This window comes from Protopterus annectens, chromosome 7.part0 (genome assembly GCF_019279795.1).
Source record: "Protopterus annectens isolate FY-2018-M chromosome 7.part0, PAN1.0, whole genome shotgun sequence".
NCBI classification, from domain to species: domain Eukaryota; kingdom Metazoa; phylum Chordata; order Ceratodontiformes; family Protopteridae; genus Protopterus; species Protopterus annectens.
In genome coordinates, this window is record NC_056739.1 from 679,327,610 (window position 1) to 679,353,414 (window position 25,805).

Consider the following 25,805-nt stretch of genomic DNA (forward strand, 5'->3'; position numbering starts at 1 on the left):
GGATGGTGTCGATCAACCCACAGTGAGGAGATGGAGAAAAGTGTACAGACCCAGGATAACCTACCAGGGGCTACATGAGCTGGAGATAGTGGAGCACTATAGGGTGGACAGGGACCTCCTACAGCAAATTATTGAGCTGTGCCAGCCACGTCTGACACACAGAACTAACAGAGAGGAACACATCCCAGTGGATACCAAGGTATGTGCAGGCCTAAGAATACTAGCCACAGGTACCTTCCAAAGGCCAACTGGGGATTTCATGGGGTTTTCACAGGCATCAGCATCCATGGTACTCCACCAGTTCCTGGATGCCATGTCAGCACATGACAGTGAGCACATATATTTCCCCAACCCCCTGAGTGGTTGGCCAACAATATGTGTCTCTTCCACCAAATAGCAGAATATCCTGAGGTAGTGGGTGCTATACATTGCACACATATACACATCAAAGCACCACCTGGTGAGTGGGGTAGGGCCTACATCAACTGGAAGGGCTTCTCCTCCATCAATTGCCAGGTAGTGCGCGATGCCCAGGGCATTATAATGAATGTGTGTGCTAGCTGCCCTGGAAGCTATCACGATTCCCACATCTAGCATCTGACACAGCTGTACCAGAGATTTGCCAGTGGGGACATCCCTTACGGTCACCTAGTACGGGATGCTGGTTAGTCACTGGAGCCGTGGCTGATGACACCCATCAGAAATGCACATACACCCGAACAAGAACTCCATAATGAGGCACATGCACAGACCAGAATTATAACAGACTGTGTGTTTGGGATGCTCAAGTCACAGTTCCGGTGACTGGATACATTCGGTGAAGCCTTGCAGTACTCACTAGGAACATGTACTCGAATTGTCATTGTATGTGCCATGCTACACAATATGATCCTGCGGAAACAGCTGCAGCAGGAACAGCACGAGGCAGGGCCACACAGCCCCTCCACCATTGCCAAGGCCTGCACAGGCACAGAGTGACTCAGAGGAGGAACAACCTGAGCCTACCCCAGTAGGCAGAAGGAGGCATGCCCAGTATGCCCTGGCCTTGGCAAAGAGGCAATGCATAGCACATACATTGACACAGTAGGGACCCAGGAAATGACACTTCTCTCTGACTCGCACTTGCAGCAAAAGGGATGCCAAACATGACACTAACTGTGCTCAACCATGTTTAGGGAGTGTACTATGTGCATCCAACATAGGCAGCCCTCCAGCACCATCCTTAATACTGGCACAGCCACAAGGTAAGTCGCTGTTCTTACCAATTGCCGAATGAAGTACTATGTGTTGTTACTTGTATCTATGGTATGGATGTGAGCATGCAAGGGAACTGGGTGGCTGAATGGGATGCCAACAGATAGTAGACACCTATAGTGGCAGCATGAGATCTGTAACAAATACTGGTGTCCCCATAGTAGCCAGTACTACACATGGTGACAAAACGCACTGCAAGAAATGTGCTGGACCACATATGTGTCCATATGGTGAACATATGCCCATCAGGGAGGCTCACATACCCAACAACAGTCTCAGCCAGCAGAACAGTTGTAGACAAACACAACCAAAGGCTGTGATATGGCCTCTGAATGATGGCTATGGGTAAACTCCCCCCCCAAGCCTACACAGACAGACTACATCAGGTCAGACAGTGGGATGTTAGTTCTGAAGGGTAAGAAGTCAGAAACTGATATGTAGGTCAATCATACCTAAGACCTGTAGTACACTAATATGCCTTTAGTCAGCATGATAGGTTAGAATACAGAATGAAATGGAGTACCTGATATACCAGTACAGTCAAAGCAAATGTGTACAAGTGTGAGGTGTGCCCCCCCAATCCTATGTAGAAATGTCATAACAGTCAGGTGTGCCCCCCAATCCTATGTAGAAATGTAGTAACAGGCTGGTGTGCCCACCCCCAATCCTATGTAGAAAAGTAGTAACAGTCTGGTGTTCCCACCCCAATCTGATGTAGACACATAGTAACAGTCTGGTGTGCCCCCCAATATGATGTAGACACATAGTAACAGTCAGGTGTACCCCTAATCCCATGTAGAAATGTAGTAACTGTCAGGTGTGCCCCCCATGCCTATGTAGACATGTAGTAACAGTCAGGTGTGCCCCCCATATGATGTAGACATGCAGTAACAGTCAGGTGTGCCCCCCAATCCCATGTAAAATGTAGTAACATGTATGTGTAGGTATAATACCAGTGGAGCACAAATTACCTGAGGTGGCCAAGGTAGCAGGATAGATTGTAGCATTTGTACAATATGCAGGTATGCATGTGTTAGGTTGGTGTGTGTTTCATATTGTGTGAGAGTGGTCAGTATGTATGCATGGTGAGGTTTGTCCTTGTAGCTATTGCCCAGTACTGCCAATGGCAGGGCCAAGTCCTCACAACTGCAGTGCCAAACACAAGGCTCCCCAGTATAACACATTCTAGCAGTAAGCCATTGTAAATGCATGGAGGTAATACATGTCACCATCTGAAAGATGGACATGGCTTGACTGTTGGGCCAGATATACAAGCAGTACACAGGAGCAAGTACCCCAGACAGACAGTGTATAATGTGTAACCATGAAATGGACATACCCTTGGAATTGTACATACAGGTTTGCAGCACATTATCTGGCCTTGTAGTATGGAATACCAATGTCATCTGACCAAACACTCGCAGATGACAAAGGTCATAGGAATGATGTATTGAGAAACATCTGATGTCCCTGCACAAGCCAGCATAAGTGGAATGCCTCATGCATATCTGTGAGTCAGATGCAAGTAGTGTCCATAGCACACATGCACCCACCTCACCCAACCACCACCTACAGGTACATCTCCTGTCTTATCCCTGCTGTTGGGAATGGGTACAATATGACCCCCACCTGTGTATGGCAATAGTGAAGGAATGTAGCATGCAGTGCAGGTGTCCCTTGCAGGTATGTTCCCTAGCTGTAAACAGCACCCTGCCAGCATCCACACCACTTGATCAATACTGACAGAAAGTATTGGCATGAACATCTATACAGTATTGCAGTCTGGGACTCTAGGACTGACAGAATGCAACAGCCTGCTACAGCTGGCCTGCATCACTATCATATGGCCTAAAGTTCTCTGCCAAAGGCCTGTGTCTCACCCATACTGCCAATGTGTCTTATGTCATGGACTCCCAAATAACAGCATAACACAGTCCACAGAACCCATATGCAAGGCCATGTGGGCAAACCACAGTAACACATCCACCATATCCCACTGCGTGAACTGTGGATCAACACCAATTTACTGCTGTGATGAGGTGATAACTATAGGGAAAGTATCAGAGAATGTTTGCATAATGAATGGAAGAGGATAAAATAATAGAGGAGGGTGGGAGCATGGGCAACATGGAATGTGCGAAGTCCAAAACACAGCCGTGTGCACATACTATCCCTGGCTGCAAACACAAGCATGGGTGGCTATAAACCTGCTTGTAAACCACAATAGGGCTGATGTCCTGACTTATGACCCCTGCCTCTGGGTAACCTGTGTGAATCTGTACAGCTGTGAGGTATTGCCACAGCAAGATAAGCTCATACTGTCACGTCGATGGATGTACAAGTATGGGATCCTCTGCCACCACTGTACTAAGGTGCTAAGCCAGTTACACAGACCCAGCAGCAAGTGTCTGCAGCTCCCTCTCTAGAATGGCATTAGTTTGCAGGAATATGTAGGCATTTGACCACAATACCGGACACAGCTGCATTCCTCCTGTGTTCCCCAGGACATCACTGTGAGTAGAAATGTCTACCTGGCAGTACTTGATGACATAAAACACCACTGTGTATAACAGTACACATCTGAATATCTCTGCTAACACCAGGCCATGTAGCAGAAGCAGCACAGACACAATTACCTATAGTACCCACTATCCCTTTCCCAGTTTGACCCCATATTGTCAACTGATTTACAGATATCTGGCAGAAACAGTTTGCTAGCTGTAGGTGTAGAACACAAAAGTCTGCACTGGAGTACAATCTACCTAGACTGGATCCACACATTCAATACAGAAGGGCATACTGGGCATACTCCCACACTTAAAGAAATGAAGCCCATGTCTGGCAACAACAGTGGACCATACATATCTGACAGTTGCAGATGCTAGTGCATACACTCCTCAGTATGCATCAGTCATGCTTTGCACACACACTGGATAGGAATACACACATTTATCCAAGGACAAAACACTATAAATTGCCAAAAGTACACATATATAGATGTGTGGAAGAGAGTGACAATGTCAAAGACCCTTCATGAGGCCTGTCCTGCCCAGCACACAGCCAAATGGCTACAATCACATGATGTGTAAATGCCACTAACTGTAGACATTTGCCTCTGGAAATCCCTCAGCATTATAGACTCTGTTGTGCTAGTGCTAACTGTGCAACATGACTGTACAAGGCAGCAGTCATCTCATAGTTGTATACACATACCTGTGGAATATAAATCTGTGTGTGCCTCATTGTGGTTTGTCTACCTCTAGATGAATGGATTATGGCCCATGCACACACACTGCCCTCCCCATTGCCCTACTATGGCAAGCCTGCTGATGTCAGTCACTTTGAAATACACCTCTGGGGAAGGGTTAGCCCAGAAATCTCTATAGCGTGTCCTATAACTGTGTAATGCTGTACTTTGATAAATTAGTTAGGTAGGAGTTCTACTCCCAAAAGTGCCAACTGTGTGTTTGTCTGTATACAGATCAATGCTTTTTAGGCGAATCACACTCACTACAATTCAAATGCCCTACTGTGGCATGCCTGCTGATTTCATTCACTTTGAAATACACCTTTGAGGAAGAAATAGCCCAGCAATCTCTGTGACACATTCTCTAATTGCATAATGCTTTAGTGTGATACTGGTTAGGTAGAAGTTCTATTCCCAGACATGCAAGTGTGGGTGTTAGTTTGTCTGTGTAGGGAGCAATGCTTTTGAGGCCATTCAAAGTCACTACAACCTCCAGTGCCTTATTTTGGCAAGCCTGCCAATGTCATTCACTTTGAAATGCACCATTGGTGAAGACAAAGTCAGTAATCACTGTGGCACATCCCATAACTGCATAATGCTGTAGTGTGATAAACAAATTAGGTAGGAGTTCTAATCCCCGGCATGGCAATTGTTTGTGTGTTTGTCTGCATATGGAGCAATGGTTTTTAGGCTAGTCACACTCACTACAATTTCAAATGCCCTACTTTGGCATGCCTGCTGATGTCATTTACCTTAAAGTACACCTTTGGGGAAGGTGCAGTCCTGTAATATCCATGGGCTGTCCTAAAACAGCATAATGCTGTAATGTGATATAGTAGTTCAGTTGGGGTTCTATTCCCAGACATGGAAAGTGTGGATGTTTGTGTTTGTTTGTCTGTGTAGGGAGCAATGCTTCTGAGGCCATTCACAGACACTACAACCCTATTGCCCATCTTTGGCAGCCTGCTGATGTCATTCCCATTGAAATACACCTTTGGGGAAGATGTAGCCCAGTAATTTTTGTGGTGCGTCCTATCAGTGTGTAATGCTGTGTCGTGATAAACTAGTTCAGTAGGAGTTCTATTCCCAGACATGGCAAGTATGGGTGTTTGTCTGTGTAGGTAGCAATGCTATTGAGGTCATTTACAGTCACTACAACCTTGAGTGTCCATCTTTGGCAAGCCTGCTGATGTCATTCACCTTGAAATACTCCTTTGGGGAATGTATAGGCCAGTAAATTCCATGGTACATCCTAGAACAGCTTAATGCTGTAGTGTGATAAACTAATTTGGTAGGGGTTCTGTTTCCAGACATGGCAAGTATGGATGTTTGTGTGTGTGTTGGCTTGTCTGTGTAGGGAACAATGCTTTTCAGGCCATTCACAGTCACTACAACCCCACTGCCCTTCTTTGGCAAGCCTGCTGATGTCATTCCCATTGAAATACACCTTTGGGGAAGCAGTAGCCCTGTAATCTCTGTGGCACTTCCTATAACTGTGGAATGCTATAGTGTGATTAAACTAGTTAAGTAGGAGTTCTAATCTCTGACATGGCAAGTGTGTGTGTGTGTGTGTGTGTGTGTGTGTGTGTGTGTGTGTGTGTGTGTGTGTGTGTGTGTGTGTGTGTGCGTGTGTGTGTGCTTGTCCTTTGTATCTTGTGTGGAGGTGGCTGTGAGTGTGTAACAACTGCACTCATTGTACAGCGGGTTTTGCAAATTTCCTATATGGTGGGCCTATTATATGTCACAATGTCCACCTTCCAAGGATAACAGACGTCAAATAATTAAGAGGATGGCGTGCCAATCCATATCCCTACATGTGACATCAAGGCCTGGCGAATAAATTAAGCAACCCTTGTATTACCCAGAGAACACTCTCAACCCACACCTCATACGCAAACAGACTTGCCTAGGCAACAACCGCTTTGTTAGTAGTACCCTCCATATTGCCCACAGATAATAACCGTGGTGTGATTGCAGTGGACTACAGAGGGCATGGCACCCTGTCCCATCACTACAATAGTCACATAATTGCAGACAGTACGCCTTCATTATGTTCCCCACTGGATGCCTGCAACAACTGTGGTACCATCAAATGTGACTCACAAAGAACATACCATGCCTTAAACACATGCCGTGTATGGATAGATGCCACTGACATCAGGGAATACCTGTATCTTGCTATCAATGTAGGTGCAGGGTCAACCTGGGGCCCATTACCTGTTCCCGCCACATGAGGCCAGGTGTGGCACATCTGATGATAACAATCTGTGTACATAACATGGCCTGGACACCCCAGGTACACTTCCACATGTTACTGAACATGCATGTGGGATGTTGGCACCTCCCAGACACCATCCATGTCATGGACTATAGAACATATACATGGCAAGCATTGCACAACACTGGCCACACAGAATAGTAACCCAGGTGTGTGGGCCAATCCAGACACTACACCCCTGAGCCACAATGCAGACCATTGTTATGTGGCCTGATGCTAAGGTTTACCCTTCACCTAGCCTTTTATAGCCTTCTGCCACAGCCAGCCACTACACACCTGTGAAGCAATGCACCCATGCATGTCAGTACTGCCACCCTGTATCTGTGTGTGTGTGGAGTATGATGCTTTTGACCACATTCACACTCACTACAACTCCCATTGGCCTACTGAAGCATGTTGTCTGATGTCAGACATCTTCACATACTCTTTGCCCATATATCATCCGGATAACCCATGCGGTGCATGTGATACCTGTGCATTACTGTATTGTGACAAACTAGCTAGTTAGGAAATCCATTCCTGACCCTGCCAACTGTGTCAATATGTGTGAGTCCCTGAGAGAGTGTGGCTGTGTTGATATTGACACCTGCTCATGTGGACTGGTACATGTACTACACCTCCCTTATCGCTCTTATATCACTGTTGCAGATGTCACTCACCATCAGACATACCTTTGGACAGCTCTCCTATGTGTAAGCTATGTGGCACATGCAATAACTGTATAGACATGTGATAACAACACATAGTCATTCAGGGCTTTGAAACCCCGTACTGGTAGGTGTGTGACACAAACATGCTTAGGTTTTCCTCTACCACCCCCTCCCTGACATACTTTGTCTCTGTCTGTCTCTCTCACTCCCTCTCTGGTGGATGTGGAGAAGTACACCTACTTTACTTAGACAGCAGCTTGTGTTTTGTAGGGGATGCCCACGATCAACTGATGGCCTCCGCATGAATTGCAGCCCCCCTCTAGCTGATTGCATGTGGAAAATCTGTTGTAACATTCCCATAGCCAATTGCATGGAAACACACTCCAATATCTAGGAACATCATGTGAGTGTTGGGCCTTTTCATTCATTGTGAGCAGGACCTCATGTTGGTGTTTGGAAGACAGGATCACAGATGAGATTGGGATATACCTCTAACAATATACACTGTGGAAACAGGCCAACAGACAGGAGGGGGATGTGCCAGACATGACTACAGAATGTAAGTGTTGCTCTTCTGCATTTGGAGTAATGGCGGTTTAACAGAGTGTGTGTGGATATGGCTGGACTACATGATTTAATACTTATCATGGCAGTGTTATGTGTTTGAGGGAACTCCCACCTGTAGGGTTATCTGCAGACTGGACAGTGTGTGGAGCCTTATGTTTCTTGTGTTACTCACAGAACACCTATCTTAGAACTTCAGAAGCATAGTCTGAGGATTGCAGTAATTACATGGTGACAGCCATGAGAGTTACTGACTTCATATCCCTCATAGGACATATGTCACAACAAACCCTGGTATGACAGTAAATGTATGAGGTTATCACAGCAACATGCCAATATTGGTCCAGTGTTTGTTGTTCCAGCCACATGTCTGTCAACCTTTGTACATATGTCATGCAGTAAGAGGTGCATACGTTCTGTACATCATTATTTATTGACATCATGCCTGATAAGCCAGTCAGATATCAGACTGCTAGACATGTTATGTATAGTAGGGGTTATATCTGAGGGCATAACCTGGGCATCCCGCAGTTGTGTTTACAGTACTGGCATCTGTGTACTTATGGTGGTTGTTGACAGTATGTGTATTGCGCATACATACCTTGGGCTGTGCACAGACTGTGGTAGATGCCATTGTTCTTGGTCCTGTTCTTTCTGATGTTACATGCTGCACCAGTGTATGGTAACCTATTGGCTCACATATCTGTACTGCCAGACACACATGTATCCCATATCACAGACAGGCATCGGACCACACTGTGTTGTGACCTAGTGTATGTAGGGTTAGTGTGTGAGTTGCACATATGAGGATGGTGTTGTCAGAAGTAGCGACAAGTGTGCTGCTTAAGGGTACGAAATATGTACCAACATTTTGTCCTTCATTGGTGGAATTCATCAATGAAGTTAAAGTATTTTGTAGAAAATTAAATTTGAGAGTGTTTTTTTGGAGTTAAAGAACAACCCCATTTATAGGGAAGGGAAGTAGATACCCTGCATGACTTAAACAATGACATTGCGGAAGACTCTTTGTTGGATATTTCTCTACATGATAATCCTTTTGTTTTGGGGACTCTTATAATGACTGTGTGGAAGACACATTTGAAATGATTAATGTTACTGATGTTTGTTTTTCAACTGGGTATGGAAAATTAAAATTACCCAAAGTGCCCTATACTAGTTCATTTGTACCCCCAAAGAAGACAAATGCAATTAATGTGTTTGAATGTGCATTGTGTAAACAGATAGAATTTGCATATTATAAGTATGTATCAAGCTGCAAGTCATGGAATTTGAGTAAAGAGCAATGGTTTGCTCTTAAACAGTTACGTGCTGTTACCGACCAATATGTATTCACACAGGCAGATAAAGCTAGGAATTGGGTGATTGTGAAAAAAAAGAGAGTACAACAACATGGCCTTGGAGTTGTTGTTGGATGACAAGGTTTATAAAAAGCTGTTATGTAACCCAATAAAATAATGTAATGTGAGGTTGTTAGAGTTATTAGAAAGAGGAGAAAGACTGGGATTCTTTGGTCATGTGATGTTAAAAAGTTATATTTAAAACACCCAAAGGATGCCAGGTTTTTTGTTATTCCAAAAATTCAACAATCAATAACTAAACCCCCTGGTAGACCGATAGTTTCAGGGATGGGTTCTTTTTTTCAGAACGCAGGCATCTTCCTGGATTCCCAGTTAAAGGCATATCTCCCTAGAGTACAATCATATATCAAAAATACCTCATATGTATTGGAAAATATAAAGAAAATCCAGTGGGACTCAAGCCTGTATCTTGTCTGTATGGATGTTAAGTCTTTGTACACCAATATTAGTATCAAGATGGGTTTGGAAGCAGTGGTTAAAATGTTGGGTGAAGGATCAAAAAACACTTATATTTGTCAGTTAGAATTTGCTTTAATGCATAATTACTTTGTTTTTGAAGGTGATTATTATTTGCAATTGGAAGGAACTGCAATGGAGGTGGCTTTCGCCCCATCTTATGCAGTTTTGTTTATGGCACATTTTGAAAATATGTTTGTGTATACTACAGATTTTTTTAAAGAGCGTGTGATTTTGTTTAAAAGGTTTATTGATGATTTGATTTTTGTGTGCAAGGGGGAGATTAGTGAATTTGATGAATTCATGAAGTTACTTTGTTGGAACACTTGTGGCTTGGAATTTACCTATAGAACTCGGACTAAAATGCAATTCTTGGATGTTGAATTTTATGTAGATGAAAGGGGTATTTTGCAGTACAAACCATTTCATAAGGATACAGCTGTGGGCAGCTTTTTGGAAGCTGATAGTGCTCATCCTAGTTATTTGATAAAATCCCTTCCCTATGGTGAGTTTAGGAGAATCATGACTATTACTTCTGATAAAAAGATGTTGCAGAGGGAATGTGATCTGGTTAAGAAAAGATTATGGAGTTATTAGGAAAAATGAAATGGAGAATTTTGGTGTTGAACCCCTTTTCTTTGTGAACAAAGTTTCTCCCCTTTCTGAAGTATTTAGAGGATTAGTGAATAACCTTTGGCCTGTGGTTTGCAGAGATGAAGTAGTAGAGAAATTATTTCCTGAGAGAGTTACATTTTTGTATGGTCAGTTTAACAATTTAAAAGTGTTAAAACAACACACAAACACAACACCAGAGGGTAAAGATTCCTGTGGTTGTACCGATGTAATAGATAACTCCACAAAATGTAAATAAATAAAACATCCACAGGAATCAAGCAAATGGTCAACAACGACCGTTTGCTTGATTCCTGTGGATGTTTCTTTATTTACATTTTGTGGAGAAATTTAAAAGTGTTGTTAAGACCAATAAATAAGGTTGATGTAGTTGAAAGAAAGGGAGTATTTCCATATGGGGTAGACAAAGTGTGAGACAAATTGAAGAATGTTGCTAGATGGATAATAAATGGGAAGAAATTTGTGGTTAAAAATGAGTTTAGTTATAACCCGTGTGGGGTGGTCTACATCATTGGATGTGGATGCACACATTGTAAATGGTATGTGGGACAGACAAAAAGAAAGGTGAAATTAAGGATATTGGAGCACTTGGGAGATGTAAGAAATAAGAGGTTGGATAGCCCAGTGGCTCAACACTTTTGCAACACACATGGGGGTAGTATAAATAGTTTTTTCTTTAGTGTATTAGCAAAACCCTCTGAATAACGCACTTTGGGAGAGGATGAATTCAAATGGAAGTTGATTAAGTTAGAAACTAAATTAATAGTATATTTGGGCACTTTATACCCTAGGGGTCTTAATTTGGATGTTCACTGGGGAATTTAGATGGTTAATCCAGTTAATGAAATTTATCATATAGAACAGTTTTGATGGCTAGATAAAAAGTAATTAATTTTGGATGTATTCATTAATTTGAGATATAAGATTAATTATAATAAAATGTATGTGCAATAAATATGAGGTAAAAATCTTATGGAAAAAGAAAAAAAGTGCATATTTTGACAAAAAGTTTATAGAATTTATATTATGAATAAACATATTTATAGTAGAGTTTTAGGGGAGGGTTGAAATATTTGTTCTTGTGTGTTCTCCATGATAAATAAATAATAATGGTGTTTGAGAAAATATGGAGGTGTGTTATAACAATGTGTAGTATAAGTGATGTTTTAAAAAGTGTCATTTGAGAATTTTGGTCACTCTGTGTGGTGCTAATTTATTTGTTTAACACAGTCATGGTGTATGATATGTGGGGGGTACATCTTTAAGTTCTAAGCTTTATAATTATTGAAGAAAATTATTTAATCATTTAATTGTTTTATTATTCAGTTGCATTACGATGAATTAATGTGGTGATGGAATATAAAAGGCTGCTGGGATTGTATGAGGTTATTCCATTGAAGGCCTTTGAGGCCGAGGTACCAGGATGAAGTGAATAAAGAAAATTGGCAGCTACAGCAGTGCTTGTTTTTTTTCTGCTTGAGGAGAATTCCTAACTCCTTTGGGAGCTTGTGTGGTTTGTTTTTTGTACCATGTCGATGGTGTTTATTAAGACGGTTCATATAGTGTCATATTAAGCTTGTGTACCATATGTGGCTGTGTTCACATTGGTTGTGGGTATGTACTTTCTCACAGGTGTCTGTTACTCTGTGCTGTGACATAAATGTAGAGCCTGCTATATTCGCAGGTTCATGTGTATCCCCCCATACAAAATGTTGTCAAGTGTTGTGGCAGTCTATTTGTAGTTTACACAGTGCTTTGTGACATGCCTAGCAGCTTAGTGTAATTACCCAGTGTGCTGTTATGTCCAGTTATTTGCAAGACATACTGCTGCCAGGCCACCATAACTGTTGTGTATTTCTGACAAAGCACTGGGATTCTGTACAGATGTATGTCACCAACTACTGGGTATTATGTGGCCATGTGACCTCTGCACCACCAGGTATTATGTGTCAGGACAGACTGGCGTGTGGGAATCCATAAACTGTGTGGGCATATGTAGTCCAGTATTTACATGATATACCCACGTAGATAGCTGTTAACATCCACATTGTGAGGCATAGTCCACATGTCTTGCATGAAGGGGATCTGTGTACACCTCTGGACTGACCACAGAGTGCCAGACTGTCCAAATATATTGGTCATATCTGTGCTGTAGTCCACAGTATCATTACTGTGCTAGCAGTGGTACTGTACTATGATGTCCTTAGGATGTCTGTCAGTAGCCAATGGCATACATGTCAAAAGCAGATGCGACCTCCCACACACAACATGTCTGTTAAGACAACCCCTGTTACAGTAACAATAGTCTATATATATATATACCTGCAATAAATACATGACATCCCCTTGCACTAAGAGGTTGGGACTATTGGTGCTGAGGTAGGACTCCACTCCATGTTCTGGACATATGGTAAACATATATGTATATAAATATCTACACATATACATATCTGCATATATGTATATATATATATATATATATATATATATATATATATATATATATATATATATATATATATATATATATATATATATATATATATATATATATATATATATATATATATATATATATATATATATATATATATATATATTTATATATATATATATATATATATATATATGTATATATATAGATGTATATATATATACATATACAAACTCAAATATATACATATACACAGCAATATATGTCTATACATATACAGATATAAAGATATATATGCACATATAATTATGGATATCTACATATATATTGACATAAATAGGTATATCCGATTAGATATGTATGCACATATAGTTATAGATATCTACATATATATCAACATAAATAGGTATATCTGTACACATAGGATGTGCATACATATATATCTATATATACACACACACACACACACACATATATATATATATATATATATATATATATATATATATAGAGAGAGAGAGAGAGAGAGGTAAAATGGCCATATATATGATGCACTATACAGATGTGTAGACATGCATATCTATGAATATATATATATATATATATATATATATATATGTACATGTAGACATATATCTACATATGTATATGTATATATCCATATTCCTGTCATGTGTAAACATCATGGTTGTGTATACCTTCCCAGATGTATCTCACCGTATGTATCTGATATGTGTATATTTAGATATAACAACATATGTAATGCAACAGTAATATCAATAACAAGTACTACACAATTGTGGAAGTCAAAGCAACTGTTCAATACTCTTCAATATGTGTAGTGGCAGGTATATTGGGAAAACAACAATTGTCTTCACAGCTGTCATGGTGTGGTGGTTAACTGTTGTGACTATAGTGCACAGGGTCCTGAGTTCCAGACTTGCAAGGGTGGTATATTTTGTTGCTGGGCAGAACAAGGGTTGTTGGATACAGAGTGGTTAAGGCAGTTTTGAGCAGCTTTAAGCATATTTGTGCAGGTTTCTATGAAGCTAAGCAGCGCTAACGTACAGTTAAACGTATGGGTGCTTACACCATGTAGGCTTCGCTTACCAGTGCACAAATGTGCTTAGCATTTATATTGCAGCAATGCTGACACCTGCTAAGCATTGTTCAGCCTTGGTAACCAGTGCTCACATCCCAGTCTGATAACATAGCAGAGTAATGACATCTGTAATAAGTGTATGTAATGCCATGTACAATGCATGCATCTATGTGCTGTCATAGTAGCAAGGGGTGTGAGTGTCATGTCTGGGACACTCAAATATATAAGACCTGTACAGCACTGTTATCCATGTGAATGTGTTACATACAAGGGTAGTAACCCAGGTTATGTGCTGTCACACTGCTATGTAGTGTATCATGGTGGTACTACTGTTGACAGTGCTTTCCCAGGCAAGAGCAGATTGCTAAATGTAGTACTGACAACAAGCACACCTGTAGGCATAGCTGAACTCTGAGGCCTCACTGTCATGTTCCTGGTGTGTGAGCTGTGTCACAGTATATATCCCCTACTGGATAATGATCTGACATGTGGAAAGTAACTGTAGACTACTGTCTGTAGAGCACATGTCAGTGAGAGCCTCCAACATGTAGTAATGGCATACATATTGGTGTCAGACATCTATCTGTCAACACATTCATCCTACTGCATAGCTACTTGCCAAGATGATGTCTTTCAGTCCCTGTACAGATGTGCAGATGGCAGGTATCCAGCTTGGATACATACAGGCAACCTATGCTTGACTGACACTGACATGTCTGCCCAGCTGTGTTATAACTGGCACATATAGGAGACATCACCCAGTATGCACCACATGCCATGTGTACCTCCACTACACATCCAAAGTCAACAGAACATGCTTGAGTACAGGTCTCCATCACAGACACTAACCATGTGTTGTAATACATGTTGCATACATGACAACTGGATCACCTCAGTGGCCATTTACAAGAGGCACCCAGAGGATTGGCTGATGCATGTTATTCTCACTCTGAGGGTCACCACAGTCATGTCTGTCAATAGATTGCCTGCTGGAACATGGCTGGTGGCATGATACCACTGTGCACACATCCCCTACACTACCCATCTCTCCATGGGCAATAGTCAGGTACACACCTATGACCACCTGCAGTGATGCACCCCAGTATTGACACATGTGTATACGTGCATTACTGAGGATAGCAGTGTCTGTGTTTTAGTACACCTGTAGTTGGAAATACCATGAGGGCCTTCACAACCACTGTAATACCCATTGCCATAGTAAGCTGTGGCTGCTGCTGCATCAGACATTATGTGTACCCTGTTATGACCCTCTCTCTAATGGCTACATGAGCCTTGCATTACCAGCACAACAGTGTTGTATAAATGGGTCAATAGGCATGGGATACTCATTGAGTTCTGGCAAGTGTGTGTATGTGTGCATGTCTGTATATCTGTAGGGTACATCATTCAGAGGCCACATACTCCTATTACAATATGCATTGCCGCACAGTAGTACGGATAGTGTTGTTGCTGCCCATAAGTGAGGCATGACAATGCAACACCCTACTATGCCTGTGGCATGTGCATTAGATGCATGTCGCTCTAGTACCACTGCTGGGATGTACAATAGGTTGTATCTCAGTTATGGGCAATGTGTGATGGTGAGTATGTCATAGTGTCATCATGGGTTCCAGTGACTACAATATCCACTGTGGGATGTGGGTGCTGTGTACACTGTCATTACACCATGGTACACCCGGTATATGTCCCATGTGCCACTGTATGGTGACCACTGTCACCATCAACCATACATGTAACTGATACCACAATCCAGCCCAGTTATGCATGTACTGTTTGCAGCCTACCTGTAACACACACTGGACACACTAACAAAGTAGTTAGCACTGATAGGCCCAGGTCTCTCAGATGTGTGTCTGCCTGTTATGTGTCTGTTAATGTGTATATGATGGTATGTCACACTATGTATTGCCCATATACAACCATTACATCCCCCATTACCATACTGTACATGTCTGGGGATGTTCTGCATGTAACATGTAACCTGGACCACACCTCACCCTAAATGCTGTGTAGTGTGTGAATGAAAGCCAGACACTTCAGTAGCATTACTTACCTAGGTAGTGGTCTAGTCCCAGTGTTGCCAAGTAAGAGTATGCATGTATGTGGATGGATCTACATCAGGTTGCTGATTATACATGTGCCAGCGGGTCACCTGTCCATGTGGCACAGGCAATATTTGTTATACAAACCTGTGACATGTGTTCAGCTGTACCCAGGATATGTCACAGCCATGGTGTCGCCACAGTGATATACCCCTTGTGACTGCAGACCATCCTCCTGCTGACACATGTACACCTACAACACAAATGGATAACATTATGGAGACCATAATCATTCAGTGTTACTAACAGCTATAATGCATCATGGCTGGACAGCTACACTATCTGACATGTATGCATTAAACATTACTCCTGACAACATGTTACACAACAGTACATTGGTACACTGTAGTACAGTCACCATGTGCATCAGAACCATATTAACCTGCATCGATGTTATGGATGACAGGGATGTGGCACAGGTATCATCAAATGCACAGGGTGTGTTGTTGGTTTGCCAGAGACTGAGGGTGGGCCATACATATGACACCATGTGTCTGGATGAGGGATGTAATTAGTTGAAATGGACATGGTGATGTTTTGTGTGTAGGTATGGGGCTGCTCTAGGTGTGTTCGTATTGTGTGTGGGTATGCATGCACACAGTTCTGCCATGTGGCTGCCCTATACAGGTGTTTCTTGGACAGCTGCAGACGATATCTGGCAGGGTGTGCAGTTCACCTCCTCCGGCCATGGACACGTGGACTGTGCCTGCTGGGGGTTACATGGGCATATCCAGGTATGATAACAGATGTCCACTGGAACCAGGCCCCTCCTCAGACTGGCCAGGGCTACATGCACATGGCCTACTGTGGTTTGGTGTGGATAGCACCCCCCCTGCAGTGCTGCAGCTGGTTCTGCCACTATGGGAGCACCTTGGTGTCCTAGCACATCCACTTCGACTGCCAGCTGTTGGTGTTGCTGGCCTAGGTCCACACGGCCATCGCCACACTCCCACCACATGTTCAAGCATGAACAAACCACGGTCGATGAGACCCACCATCTCACCCGACCATCTATCCATGACCTCGGTATAATCATGCAGGGCACCAGAAAGTTCATGAAGTTGTAACTTGCAGATGAGAGAGCAGCCCTCTGCAGCCTCTGGTGTACAGTTCCATACGTGGAACAGTCTGAAACATGTGCCTGGTGGTACCAGTTGTGGCACTTCTACCAGGGGCATGATGACCAGTTGCCCTACCATGAAAACCCTGGTACATCTGACTATGAGGTGCCCTGATGGACATCCAGATATGCCTGCTGTGACCAGACAGAGTAGGCATAGATACCACACTCTCCTGTGCCCTGCCAACAACCGCCAACTGTCCAACTGTCCCTCTGCTATGGCCACTGGTGATGGGGTATGTATAGGCACTGTAACTGTGTGCAGGGTTGAGGTGGCTAAGAGGGAGATGTTAATTGATGGTGCAGTTTCGGCCTCTGATAACCCCGCCTGTGCCTCAACAGTACTATCATCATCTTCAGTGTCTGTATGGACACCAACATCAGATTGCATGCAGAAGGGACCCTTACCCACCTCACCACCTGTGGGGGAAAACAAGAAACGCACTTTAAGACCTGTACAGCATTGCATAACAGTACAGACACACACACACACACACACACACACACACACACACACACACACACACACACACACACACACACACACACACACACACACACACTGATATTCCACCTTAATACCTACATGTCCCTGATTTTACAGACAGTCCCACTTTTATTCACATAAGTCCTCCATCCTGCATCACACTGGGTAACATACACTCATTAATGTATCATTCCTCTAAATGCCTAGACAAGTGATCACAACACCAGACCTGTTACTCCATTAGCTCCTTGACTTGAGTGGAGTAGGTTTTACATGGCCTCACTGCTGTCATCCAGTGTTCACCCCCAGTATGTCCGGACATCATGAGCATGGCCCCTATATGTTAGGGGCTACTACATTCACTCCATAATGTCACGCACTGGAGTGTCATATGTAACTATTGCTCAGTACATGAGAACCAAAGAAGCGCAGTACAACACAGCAACTGGAGAGTACAAACTTTAATAACAGTTAAGCGCTTTTCTTCCCTCTTCAAGGGACTTCCTCAGAACAAAAGATACATCCCCACTCAGCCCTTAAATAGCATGTCAATTAAAACAATTATCCAATAAATTAATTAACCACAAAGCCACATCATTTAAAGAAATATATGTACAAATACAAAAAATATATATGTACAATTACAAAAAATACAAAAAATATTGTGTTAAAAACAAATACTTGATACTAAAATTCATAAGGAACGTAAATAATCTATCCTATAATGTTCTTCAATTTTAATATACATGTAATGTCAGTACACTCATTAATGCCCAGGTACTCAGTTGCGTTTAGATGCAATTGCCATTTTAACTCACAAATATCAAGATGAATATCCAAATTCCTACCCTGGGGATCTTTTACCACTTATTGTATGGCCAAAAACTTAAACTTGTGTTCAATAAACTCCTTTATATGTCTACTCAAAGCATTATCCGACCTACCATGCCTGATGTCTAATAAGTGTTCAGTAACTCTATTTTTAAAGTGCCTGCTGGTTTTCCCCACATAGAATATGTGGCATTGTTGACATTTTGCCACATATACTACATTGGGGCTACAACAGTTGAAATGCCCATTAATAAATATGGAAGTGTTGTTTAACTTAAACTGGTCACCAGTTTCCAATATATGAGGGCAAAAAGTGCAAATTCCACACTTAAAATTCCCTTTATTTCTATGCTTGGACAGATTGTTGGCATAACCAGTTGTCTCCAAAATAATCTTAAAGGATTTGTCCTTCTTATAGACAATTTTTGGCATTTTACCAACTCTCTGTCCTACATTATACTCATATGTCAGAATTTCCTAGTTGTTTTGAATTATATCCACCACATTATTAGTGGCAAAATTAAAAGTTGTAATAAAGCTCACAAAATAGTTATTTATCATACCTCCTTCCCTACTCTGCAGGCTTAGACTTAATCCATTTCCACCTGCTAGAATTGGTTTGTAAAGGCCAAGTTTACGTTATATTGGACTTCACCACTTATTGCTCAGTACATGCCAGATCTGCTGCTCAATCAACTTATCATGTGGACAACAGTAATATATGGAAACACTCCCTGGTGTTGTCTAGTAATTCCCCAATGCATCTGTAGTGTGGCATACGTGGCTAGTCATTCACCTCTCAGCTGATTGTAATATTAAGGGTATACCTGGTGTCTACTTTCCCTCCCAATGCATGTTCCATGCTACAGACCTTACTATACTATCAGCTGTCCTGTGATTACATATCAGACAAGTATTCCTGGTGTCTCATGTGTCAGGCCATGTCCATGTATGCACAATCCCAAAGGGAAGTACTGCTGTATGAACAACCCCACAATCACACATGCGCATACATGGACACCCGCACAAACACACACATGCACACACACATCCTACATGCATCTACCCCCATCCACTCCACCAGATTGCACTTACAGACAAAATAACCCCCCACCAATATACACACACATACACGTGCACGCACACACACACACACACACACACACACACACACACACACACACACACACACACACACACACACACACACACACACACACACACACACACACCTACAGGTGAGGTTGCACAAAGATAATATACACAGTCCTCCCATTACCCATCTGTCAACATGCATAACATATGATACTCCACAGCATGCAGTGCAGCTATAGTCAATCCATGCCAGCAACAGTATACATGTGTGTGATGCACAGGATGTGTTAGTAGGTGATACCTCTTCCCCTAAAAACACTGGACCCATGTACACAGTATTGCTGTGCACCTGTTCTGTACCCTACCATGTACTGTGCACCAAACCTCACAGGTGTACAAACCATTGCTGAATGTGTATTACTGTGTCAGTTATGTCTGCTCTAATGCTCACAGCCCCTATGTGTTTGAGCGACACATACCTGGGATGATATGTGGACAGATGTCATTTGTGAATGCCTGATGTCTGGTTTACAGATCTCAACATCAGCGGTGCATGTATGACCAATATGATACTATCAGACTGACAACTGTCAGACCTTACCATGGCTATGGGGAGTGTGCACACCCTTATATATATATATATATATATATATATATATATATATATATATATATATGATGCACTCTTCCTTGATCTGCCATGGGACCACATCAGCGCATATATTAACAGTACATGAGCCTGATATGTGACATATGTCCTGTACAGTCACATGCAGTGTCTAAGAATGTGCTAGGTGGGCAGATGCTTACCGCAATGCATACACTCCGTGGGTGCATACGTGTGCATGCTCGTATCATGACGGTTTGTTGCACCTATCGTTATGTGTACTACAGCAGTCACTATTCCTGAAAGGGGTATACTAGCATGGGCCATCTGCATTTGCCAGTATATGGTCAGTCTGCCCTACACATGCTCCCCAACTCTGCATGATTGCAAGGTCTAATCATGTGCACATCCCTTGGAGTTCACCCACTGCCATCACTATTGCTGTGGAGTTAGGGTTACATCTGCCATAGATACAGCCATTCTTAGCATCCTTAGGATCCCTGCTGCAGTGCACTGGTGCAGATGCTTGACAAGTATAACCTACACATGTGTCAGTTTGCAGTGTTCCAAACACTGAAAACCACGTGTAACAGCCTAGTCCCAGCTAATAATGTGGACCATAATATTATGTTATGCCATAATGTAGATCTGTAGCAGTTGCCATTGTAATACTGGTATATACACTGTTGTAGCACTGTATAAGGGTGATGTTTCACACATGTCCCTACTGTAGGCCATGTGTCCCAACATTATGGTCATCCCTGTGGACACATTTCACAATGACAGGATGGTAGTTATCTTGAAGGTGTCTGACATACCCTTCAAATATCCCATCATGGTCACCACTGTGATGCGGTGCATTTAATAGCAATAATACGTGAACATGTATGGCATGCATTATGGGTAGGTGTGTTAGATGTGTGCATGGGATATACCATAGCCATTACATGCCCGGTGTATTCGCAAGCATGAACATAAACCACACTCACCAGCTACAGGCTGCTGGCTTGGTGGTATACCAGTTTGCAATGCAAACTCATTTGTTTACTGATATTATGAGGAAATATCTAGAAATTAATTAAACATTTCATATAGAAATATAGGCATCAATTTAAATGATTTGCTGTTGAATAAGCAAATTTCTATCAGTGAACACAGCTTCCTAACACAAAAACATCCACGCATTCCCGCAATCTTCGGCATCCCTAAACTACATAAGTGTGTAGAGGATCCCCCTTTCAGACCAATTGTGGATGCGAAAGCCTCCAAAACTTAATTTAGCTAAATTTATAGATTATAATTTAAAGTATCTCTTGGAGCAGCATACACATGTACTTAAGGATTCTTGGGATTGTCTTAAAAAAGTGAAAAATAATATTTTTAGTGACAATTTGATATTTGTCACCATGGACATCAAAGATTTGTTTACAGTTATACCTCACAGTGAAGGCACCAATATGTTTTATGAACACTTGTGTACCTTTTTTTGGAAAGCCATTCTAGAGTATTAATGTGCAGGACCCTCTTGGAGTTAATCTTACAAAATAATTTTATATTATTTGAAAATAAGCTATTTAAGCAAAAGACAGGTGTTGCAATGGAGGCAGCTTGCACCCCCTCTTTTGCTAACATTGTATTAACCCAGTGGGAACTGAATACAGTATTTAAACATGATCTTTTAAAACATTGTAAATTTTATGGGAGGCTCCTAGATTATTTATTAATTTTCTGGGATGGGTCAGAAAAACAACTCCAGCAATTTTTTCATTTTATGAATACAAGTACAGGGTTTCTTACACTCACTATGGACTTTAATTTTGAGTACATTAACTATTTGGACATCACCATAAACAAAGATATAGAAAATAAAAGATTTACCTCTGCCTTATATAGAAAACCTAAATATTCTAACACCCTGTTGCACTTTGATAGTTGTCATCCTATACACCAGAAAAAATCTTTGGTAAAAGGACAGGGTGTTAGACTATCAAGGATGATAACCGACCCTATGGTTTTCTTATAGGAGATTGAGAAATTGAGGACAATGTTTAGTAGGGGGGGTTACCATGGGACATTTATGGACCCCATCTTTGAGGAGGTTAAAAGGGAAAGAAATAGTGGTTATTTCTACCCACTTCTGGGCACCTCATCTGACATCTTGATGGGGGGTACAATGGTGACTTCGGTTTTAGACAATCAGGAAGGGGTGAGTAGTCCATACACTGACACTATGATTCTTACCTTCAACACCCTGTATTATAATATCAGGGACGTTTTGTACAATAATTGGACAGTGTTCATTACAGACAAAAGGTGTAAATCAAGACTTGGTAATAAGCCCTGCATAGTGTATAGGAGAGACAGGACTCTTAAAAATGTATTGGAATGTAACCATTTCAGAAAAAAGGAAGGCCAGATGCGAAAATGTGAACATTGTGTACAGTGTCCCCTTATCTTAGAAAACAACATGATTTCTATGAGGGGTTATGGTAAAGTTTGTCTGGCTAGAAAGTATAATTGCCAGAGTAATCTTGTGTATATTGCAATTTGTCAAGTTTGTGAACAATTTTATATTGGTAAAACCATTAACATGTTACACAAGTGCATTTATCAACATGTGTATGCTATTAGTAGGGGCAATGTTAACAATGCCTTGACAAAACATATTATGGAGTACCCACAGCATACTTTTAAATTTTCTGTTTTAGAACAAATATATTCTGAAGGGACCAGGAGAGGGCCAGTTGAGTTGCTCCTTGAATACAATGAATTACTCTGGCAATTGAGATGTAATGCTACCAATAATTATGGATTAAATGATACACTGTCTATTTCGAGCTACTTAAAACTCAAGTCTGATTTTCATTTGTAGTAACTATACAACAAGTGTGCACTGTTTCAACATTGTAATGTATATATAAAGATCATGGTAATGGCACTTTTAGTAAATGCATTGAATATTTAATATTGAACATTGTATAATGGATTAGGAGAGTGATTTGATATTTAGTCATATTATTTGGTAAATCATTTCCCAACATTTTTTGATTTTAATGTGTATGCCATAATTAATAATGTATATTCATTAGTATATAGGTTTTAAATTTGAGTGATGGGTTTTAACCAATGAGGCTTCATAATTGAAACATGTGATAGGATAAGTTATATATTTAATGAGTTGTTTAAATGGTTTTAATGATTCTGATGAAGTCTTGTGGTGAACGCCAGACGAAAGCATTACATTTAATAAAATACATTCAGTGGTTTCACAGTCAGCTTCGTGTTTTTATATATATATATATATATATATATATATATATATATATATATATATATATTTATCTATTTAGATAGAAATATATATACAGACACACATGCTATTGTAACCTGATAGTACCTTTTTTGCTGACTGTGATGGGACTTTGTTACATTTTATTCACTGAGGAGCTTTTCTCCCTGGATCTCTGCCAAAAATGAGCTGAAAGCTCAGTCAGACTAACACGGTTAATACATGTAAAATAAATAAATACATAAATAAATACATACATCTACATGTTTAAATACATTTTCTGTACTGTTGAATGACTGTGCTGGATGATATGTTTGTGAAAACAGCAGGGTTATGTATAGCTGGCTTGGCTAAGTGGTAAATAACTTTGGCTATGGTATGCAGGGTCCTGGGTTTGAACCTTGCAGAGGTTGTTTATTTCGTTGCTAGGCAGAACAAGGGCCATTGGATACAGAGTGATTAAGGCACTTTCAAGCAGTTAAAAGTGGATTTGTGCAGGTTTCTGTGGAGGTAAGCACTGCTAACTTCCGGTTACAGTTCCTTATACTGATTTAGCTTCCAAATTGCATAACCTGTGTAGGCATTGCTTACCCCCATGCAAACAAGCTTAAACCCACTTACTGCTGCTTAAAAGTGCTTACTCCCACTTACCCCTGCGCTAATTTCTTTAAACGAAATGAAAAAGGGTTGATAGGAAAGTGGTAAAAAAGGGGCACAAAGAGGGAGACGCAGTAGGGAAAACAGCTGGGGATGTGCAGGAAGGGTGTAAGGATGGTCCATAGATGCCAATTTCTTCTACAGCAACAGCTGTGCATATACACTGAAATTGGAGATAGATTTGGACACTCATACCACTGAGAGAGGGGTGAGGACAAAAATAATATGTTGTTAAGCCAATTAGACCAGATTACATGTGTCCAATGGACACATGTATGAAATGGACAGCTATATATGGGGCAGTTTCTTTGGAGGGGGAACAGATTGCCCTTTTTTTTTTCCAGGTGAGAGCAGGATGTTGGGGAGGGATAGTAGGTATATCTGGGGAGGTAGGTTGGGTAGGTTAACAGACAAGACAAACAGGACGCGTACAGGGGTGGTATATGACACATGTAGGGGCTAAACACCTTGATGGGGAGGGGTGTTGGGAAATCAGAAGCCTATGAGCCCCCTAGTGGAAACAGTGGGACTGAGGTCCCCACCCATGGGCAGTCACCACTCCACCTTCACAGCCCGGAAGGTGGCTGCACTGGGGGCTGAGTAAGAGGGCCAGAATGACCCTCTAGTTGTGACACATGGACCTCAAGCTGGCGTAGCAGATCTCCAACCTCCCTGGTGATCTCGCTATGCACCACAACCAGGACCTGGTGACGGGTGACAGGTTCCTGTCCTCACTCTCTCCCAGGAGGGAATGAGCCCCATCCCCTCTGGTGGTTTCACCTGAAGGTGGTGCAGGACCAACGGATGAGGAGTTCCCAGGTTGGGCTTCAGATGTGCTGGTGCCCGGTGCCACAGCCAGCTGAGGTGGGACAGGTGGGTCTGCCAGGACTGGCCTTCCCAAATGAGCTGTGGTGTTAAAATCTTATCAACATATGTGGGTTAGTAATAGTTAACACATTCCAGGATTAGGTATAACAGCATGCATAGATATTCCTATTAACCCAAACACCAGATATGGAACAGTTGCATAGCAAACAGAACACATGCATATATGGGACCATAGTGGTCATTACAGCAGCATGCAGGTACATTGATGGGAGTATTTCAACATAGCACATGCATAGAAACAAATTTAAATAACTATCAAACAATAGGATATATGTCCCAACAGTAGAGTTATTTCAGCACATACCAATTGAATTGTGTATTTAGTTTATTGTTGCAGATATGGTGGGGGTGGAGAAAGCTGTCAATTAACAACTAGTATATTCCTGTAGTTTGCATTACTTTCCAAGTCAGTGCTGTGATCTATACCTTACAGGTATTAGTACACTACCCTATTGCCTTAGTTTGGACAGTGGTATGGCTGTCAACAACTATATACATGATCTGGTTTTACCTGCAATATACACCTCTTACCTGGTATACCTGTGGTGGTATTGTTTGTTAACACTACCTATTTCTACACATACTCCTAGATTCCAGGTTGATGTTATGCACATACCTGTCCATCTCCTTTTTCACACACTCCGGGCATGTCTTCACCACATGCAGGTGAACCAGGACACATTTCGACTATTGCCCACTTAAACCTTTAGT